This window comes from Camellia sinensis, chromosome 3 (assembly GCF_055761805.1).
Source record: "Camellia sinensis isolate YWXY chromosome 3, ASM5576180v1, whole genome shotgun sequence".
Classification (NCBI taxonomy): Eukaryota; Viridiplantae; Streptophyta; class Magnoliopsida; order Ericales; family Theaceae; genus Camellia; species Camellia sinensis.
The window spans coordinates 51,995,766-52,003,633 of NC_138963.1; the positions used below are offsets into that span (position 1 = coordinate 51,995,766).

Genomic DNA, 7,868 nt, shown 5'->3' on the forward strand with positions numbered 1-7,868 from the left:
ATTAAATTTAGTAAATATATGATTTTATTTTTTACGTACTAATTTAATATTAAATTTTAGTTTACTTTTTGAATTAAAAAAATAGTAATTTATATCAATTCATATAAAAAAATTTATTTATGTCTTGGCCCCCGCAAATGAATTCTTGGTTCCATCCCTGATAAGCAGTGAAGAACAGAGACATAGACATAGACATAAACAATGTAATAACCCTCAATCATCCTTAGCCCTTTGATCTCTTAGTTGCTCAAGCTCTTCAATCAACACCGGCAAATTTCTATGAGATGATCTACCTTCTTTAACAGCTTTCAATGCCATCTCTCCCAGCACTTTAGCCTTCTCTGTCATCATTACCGCCGTCCATCACCCTTCTCACGACGGCCTCTATATTCTTTCTCCTCACCACATTCTTTCCAGCATCAATCCACAAGTTCCAACCCTTCTTCTTAGTTTTATCCATGCAAGCATCTGGTATGAACATGCCAAAAGCAGACTGCCCAAGAAAAAAAATACAGAGATTTAACACTCTGAAATCAATTACAATAATTTACTTAATTAGGCAAGCCCAGACTACCTATCAAACGCAAGTACAGTAACAACAGAAGGAGCTGCTACTCGTGCTAAATGCACAAAAAGAGCAGCACTAACATGAAATTATACAGGAAACTTCCAAAATGTAATAATGATTTCAAAGACCCATAAAATGTACTAGCTAGTGGATCCTATTTGTCAGTCCATTAATGTCTCAATTATAGGTCATTCTTCGTGCAATACTATATCTATCCAATAATTTATCAACTCTCACTTTATAATGAATTTTCAAAATCACAAAATGTAAAAGCTCAGATTACCAATCTGACCAGGTTTACGACTTGAAAAGTTATTTAGCAAAATATGGAATGTCAGTCCTTTAAGATTTGAGCTAGATGATCCAATGCAGCCTAATGAAAAGAAAGGGAAGCATGTCCATAAAGATTTGATGGAATCAAAATGTATAAAGAAGATCATAACTGAATGAAAAATGTCAACTGCAAAACAAATCTGAGCATCCTTTGTGATACCATGTTGAGAAGGGTAGCCATCACTAGCCCCATAACTGTTTTCCATTGAAGAATATGAATAGTTTTCCAAATAGTTAGACAACCAGCTATATATATCAATTCAATTTCAGCTGCTATTATCATAACAAAGCCACCAAAAATATTGAGAATAAAGAAATGCAACAGGTGCATACCCTTTGTAGGAAAGCATGAAAATGTTACATTGTAATTTCTGCAACATTATGCGAACCATTTCAAGATGATGTGCAATTTCTGGAGGAAGCTAGTAAAGGACTCCAACACAAATAAGACCCATCAAAACTTCAAGTTTGAACTTGAGGCCTGGAGGGAGCACACCCCTAGGCCCTAAGTTTTGCTCTTTGCCCACTAGTTCCTCTTCAATAGCACTACAAAAATTAATGATGAATAAGAAGGAAGAGACCACAAAAAAAATCCCTCTACATATTCTAAGCCTCTTCGCAACTGAAATTGGGATAGTAGACAAAGGCATAAAATAAGTCAGCAAGCTATTAATTTTGATTAGTGTTAGCGCACCTCCTTTGGATAAATAATATTTCTTGCAAGTTCCAATCCATCAACTGTCCCTGAAATCTTTCAATGATAGAGTCTCACACATCCTCCCTTAAAGGAAGATCCCAAGTTTCGTATCTAATTTAAAATTTCAGAAATAAATTCTCTCGTTTGCATGGTGTTTTCGTCATTTCAAGTAGGAAAGGAAAGATACAATACTGCAAATATGAAACACGAAAGTATCCTTTATGAACCTTAGGCCTCTAGGTCGGGGGGACTAGGCAAAATAAAAAGGCATCTAAACAAAAGTAGTATCACAGAATAAAACCCAAAAAAAGAAAGTCCATTATCATTAAGATCACTTACTTCAATACAGTGTTATAGCCAAGCAATTCTAAATCACCTCCATAAAACCTTCTCCACCATTTGCATTTACCAAGGATCATATCTCTGACCCATCTGTATCTAAGAGTCAACCAACTTCATCCATGTTTCATTGCAAATAGCTTCACACTTTGTAAAATGGCAATATTCAGTCTCATTTAATTGGTTATGTTATCAATTTCAAGCTTTATTTGCACATTACCGTTTGCAAGATTTTTTTGCAATAATTTTTTTAAATGTAATTATAACTTTCCTTCAGTCCCAGCAACAAACGAATTCAATAAATTAGTCATCAGGAAAAGAGAGAAGATATAAAAATTAGTCATCTACTTTCCAGTCATTATTCGCTAGTTTGCAAGGATGTTGACAGACTCATCTATAAGATAAATGGTGAAAGAAAGGAGGAAAAAAGCTAGTTCACCAGCATCAGTGAAACTCTATTCCTTATAACAGTAGTTTCGCCAACAACTACACCCGTCCCATGATCTAACAGTATTCCCTCTCCAATTTTTGCAGCTGTACACAATTACCAGATATGAAGAAAAGATGGGGTAAATTTTCCCTCACAATGTCTTATTAGCAAGAAGCCTTTCACACTCTCAAATAGATACAAACAGTCAAATGAAGGGGGCAAAAAAAAAAAAAAAAAAAAAAGGTAAAGTGCATTAGTCTTAATTTGTGGCAGAAACAATCATTTTCTTTGCACTTGAATCTATAATCTATCAAAGTTTTACCAAAGTAACGCCTAACTTCTCTTCAATTGGTTCCATGAAAAAAATTCTAGAAAATAAAAATGTAAGAATTCTGTCCCAATAATTTAAAAGATAATTTCTTGCTGTTTTTAAACTGTGCCTGACATCTAAGAAGAAGTCAGTCTACTTCTCAATAAATTGACTAATGAGATAACTAACAGCACACAATTGGCAATAAATAGAATCAAGAAAAACCATACCTGGGTGTATGTCAACTCCAAAAACCAGAAAAATCCAGAAAAATCCACTACTTGGGGTTTCAATTTCAAAATCATTAAAACAGCCAAAATGTTTATTCAAACACAAATTCAGATTTACAGCAACAACTTCAATAACAAGCAATCAAACCCACAAAACAGAACAACTAATAAATAGATTGATTAAAATATAATTGACTCACTCTTGAGTTCATTGAGCCACCGCTTGATGCTATCGAAAGTAGTCCGACGAGTGATATCGTAGACGATGAGAGCACCAACAGCGCCTCTGTAGTAGGCGGAGGTAACAGCGCGGAAGCACTCTTAGCCGGCGGTGTCCCAGACCTGGGCTTTGATCTCCTTGCCATCAAGCTCCATCACCTGGGTCTGAAACTCTACTCCCACTGTGGCTTTTGAGTGCAAATCGAACTCGTCTCTCGCAAATCGTGAGAGCAAGTTCAATTTTCCCACCGCTGAGTCCCCAATCACCACTATTTTGAACAAGCACCCTTCTCCTTCTGATTTCTCCATTTTGTTTGGTTTGTTTGGCTTAGAGAGAGAGAGACAAACAGACAATCTGTTTTAAATATCCGTTTTGTCTAAAATTTTCACACCTTTGGTGACCAAATTGGTTTTTTTGTCGCCAAATGTTAATTAATTTCAATCCCTCCAAAATTTGAAATATTTCCCTCTAAATATTTTTAGTTCTTTGGTGACCAAAATAATTTTAGTTGCTGAAAATAAATTTTTGGCGATCAAATTTTTAGTCGCCAAAGATAAAAAGTAATTTTTTATTTTACATTCAGCGACTAAATGTTTTTAGTAGCAAAAACTCAATCCACGGCGACTAAAATAATTTTTTTGTCTCTAATTCTGGTATTTTTAGCAACTAATTTTTTTTTAGACGCCAATAATCAATATATTCCTATTAAAAAAAATTAGTAGCTAAATATTGTACTTTTGCTGATTAAAAAAATTTTTGATCGCCAATTTCACAACTTTTGGCGACTAATTTTTTTTTAGTCGCCAATTTTGGTCGCCAAAGGTGTATTTTGTTGTAGTGAGTTGTATGTTGTTCAGAAAAGAGGATGCAAAGCTTGATAAATGTGTTATATGCAATAGTTCTAAATGGAAACAAAATGGTGGTGTTGGAAATGATGAAAGGGAATCTGGTATACGGGTAACAGCAAAACAAATGAGGCATTTTCCTTTGGAACCAATGTTGCAGAGATTGTTTATGTCATCGAAAACAACCCCCTTATTTATTAATGCGATCAGATGACCCATGACACAAGACATTGGGTCTAGGTTCACTACAACGATTGAGAACTGGACGACACATGTTTTGTTCTTAGAGTCATAGGGTGTGGCTGGGAGTATGAGCTTGAGAGAGGTGCAATACTTACAAATTGATGAATTTTACTTTTTATCAAATTTATATATATACGTATGAAAATTATTAACACATTATACTAACATATTTTAAGTGCTAGATGCATCTAGTGGGCAACAAGCTTCAAAAGTGTTTCTCTAACTTTATTAGTTTATTCTGTTCACAACATTTTATCAGAATATATCTCACATCAATACTTTGAGGGTGACCATGTCATGACCCAACCCTCGCCCCACGGGATTAGAGACATAACTGGCCAGTAATTCGAGATTACCAAAGACCCACTTAACAGTAAATAGTATAAAGGGCTAACGGAAGCCAATGATATTACAGTACTTCGTCCAATGAACTGTGAAACTAAAATAAATAAGCAAACCTTTATATGCATCACTGTACAATCATCCCACTATATCATATACATGTACCAAAAATATATACAATACCTAGGGAATTAATCCCTTAATTAAAATTTGTAAAACAAAAGATCATTGCTATAAGTTACTTGATTACTTTACAAAAGGGTGAACTCATAATCACCCAAAAGCCTTGGAGTTGGACTAAAAGAAACCTCGAAGGGAGGCACAATGATTGGCTTTACAAAATAGAAGGTAGGATGACGTCCTTAAGTCCTTTCTTAAGTCCGATCACATACATAACAAATATAAACTGTGAGCTAAAGCCCAATGACTAATAAATGTATAAAGAGATTAGGAATAATGCTCGTTTAAACATTAAGGTCAATTTACATAGCAATATCATATTCGTTCAATAAAAGCACAGCAATGATAACGATCCACGTGCACATGTAGCAGTCATTCAAATCATAATCGGTATGAACAATCATATAACTCGATATCTTGTACACATTTGGCCATGGTATTATTATCCCCGGGCAAGGGCCACCTGAATATAGGTTACGGTATTGTTACTCCCGGGCAAGGACCACGTGAACATAGACCACGGTATTATTACTCCTGAGTAAGAGCCACGTGAACATAGACCATGGTATTCTTACCCCCGGGTGTGGGCCACATGAACATAACCACGGTATTGTTATCCTCAAGTATGGGCCTTGTGAACATATTGCATGAAGTGGGATACTCATTCATTTAGTAAATCATATCGCTGTAAAAACAGCCCTTAACAATAACAATAACAATAACAGTAAAAAATAAATATAACTCAAACATATGTTTACAATATTGTTACTCATAGTTAGTTCCATGGAGTAACTGGCTAGGATGCGGCGTCTGACCTACATCAACACATACAAGTATAATGGTTTAGTTTGTTCGTTACCGCATCACTAAATTTCTCTCTTTTGTTCTTTAATTCCCACCTTCATTATGAATACGAATGCACATGAAAACCACGTGAAAACCATGTAAACGGAGGCTCACAAGTCAGAAATATAGATAGAAAAACAGACAGAATCTGCCTTGTTGGTTACACATGCGGTGACCTGGCCATTCATGCGGTGGCCCTGGCCGCACGAATGGTGGTTAAGCAGTGTGCATTTTTGGGCAAAAGAGGCTCGGCCGCTCATGCGGTGGTCCGGGCTGCTCGAGCGGTCTGGGTGAAAAACAATTCAAAAATTCTGCTGAAAAATGGAGGTAGTGTTTGGTAGGGTTTTTAGAATTATAATTTGAGAATAGAGTTGTATTTTGAGTTTGTGAGTTTTTGAATTATGATTTGAGTGTGGAAAATTTGTTTGGTTATGAGTTTTGAAAAGAGTTTTAAATCGAGTTTGAATTGAGTGATGTAACATATGATATTTGATACAAAAACTTATAACTCATAACCAAACACACAATTCAAAATTCTATTCAAAGCTCATAAAAAATTTTAAAAAAAATTCACAGATGTTTATTTTTTTGTAATATATAAAAAATAAAAATAATAAAAAAAAACGGACATTGTTCCGGTCAATCGGTGGGACGTCCGGTTAGCCTAAATTTTCTCGCCTTGGAAAGAGTTTTCACAAGTAAATGTGTAATTAATTTTTAAAAACGCTAAACAAACACCACACTCAAAAGTGAGTATGAAACTATATTTTGAAAACTCCACCAAACGGAGCCGGAGTTTTTCCCTTTGCGAAAACCAACTCTCAATGGGTAACAATTAAGTTAAAACTCTTCAAAAACATGTTGATTCAAACTTTCTCAACTCAAGTAGAGGCTATGGCTTCAAATCAAAGCTCAATGCTAATACAAGAACTCAAAATCATGAACTTTGAGCGTAAAATCATACTCAATGCAAAGTGTGGTTGCCAAAGCTAAAATCAATACAATTTCTCCTCAAATTTGAGGAGTCATGCACAATCTCACATGTAACAACAAAAATGATGTCATGTGTGCTCAAATTAAAAGCTGTTTCCTACAATCTTCATCTTTAGGGTTCTTAACAACCATTAACTGTAAAACCCAAGTTTTAAATATTATTATTTTATTGGATAGATTAGTAATTAAATTAACTTATATGAGTCATTTATTAATATCAAAGAATTAGTTATGAGATGGCATTATATTTCCTATTACTTAGATGGGTAATTTTGTAACTTTGAGAAATTAGGTTAATAAGCCCACCTATTGTGGCTTTAAGTCTTGGAAAACAAACAAAACAGAGGCTATGAATTGCTCCATAGGCGGCTAGGGTTTGAGAAGGTAAAAGAAAAAAAGAAAAGAAAAAGAGAAGAGAGGCTTGTGCTGCAGAAAGGGTTTGGAAGAGTTAAAGGTGAAGGCAGCAAGCAAGGGTTTGGAAAAGTTTAAAATTAAAGAAAAGAAACCTAAACCAAGGAAGAGGGAGGATTTATAAGAGTGGTAGTTTTGCTTTATTCATCACTTAGGTAAGATTTATTTTATTGTATTCCTATCTATGATTTTAGTGTTAATATATCAATAGATGATTTTACGGGCATATATGATTAAATAGATATATTGATGTAGTCTATGTTGGGGGTCTCAATTTTGCTCAATTTTAGAGTGTATTTTGCATCCCATTTGGGTGGTTCATATTTTGAGATTGATATGTGATGGGTTAAGTTTAATGGTGGTGTATTTGTGGGATACACGATTGACTACAAGCAATTACAACTTTTTACGTGTATATAAACAACAATAGAATAATATGGGTTGAGAATTTCCGAAACCGTGATGGCTTTGTTTTGATGCTAAATTGTGGGAGTTCTTAATAGGCAATTGGGTTAATTTATTTTATTGTTGTTACAAGAAGAGATAGATGGGTGCACATAATAATTGTTTATGCGGTGTAATATTTTATTAGGTTTGTGAGATTGAGGTGGATCTTGGTAATTTGAGATTAGCTTGGGAAATATTATTTTAGCTGTTTGAGGTAAGTAACCCTCTATCACTGTTGGTTCATTTTTATTCCTATCGAATCGTTTAAAATCATAAATATTTATTTATAGCCTTTATGTTCTCTTAAAATAAAATATGGGTCAAGTATAAAACAACATTGAATATTATTATGAAAATTATTTGAATATTTGGTGAAACTATTCTGAAAATTGTACTAAACGTTTATTCTGAAAATATCGAATGTTTTATTTAAA

At 34.3% G+C, this 7,868-nt stretch overlaps 1 long non-coding RNA gene across 1 annotated transcript; it reads right to left on the minus strand.

Moving 5' to 3' along the window:
• Positions 1 to 65: 65 nt before the first annotated feature.
• Positions 66 to 3,488, minus strand: LOC114265712 (uncharacterized). The gene is made up of 2 exons (XR_014363870.1): positions 3,108 to 3,488; positions 66 to 493 (listed from the first exon to the last, which is right to left on the minus strand). It is a non-coding gene; the product is annotated as an uncharacterized LOC114265712 (long non-coding RNA).
• Between the last annotated feature and the right edge of the window lie 4,380 nt (positions 3,489 to 7,868).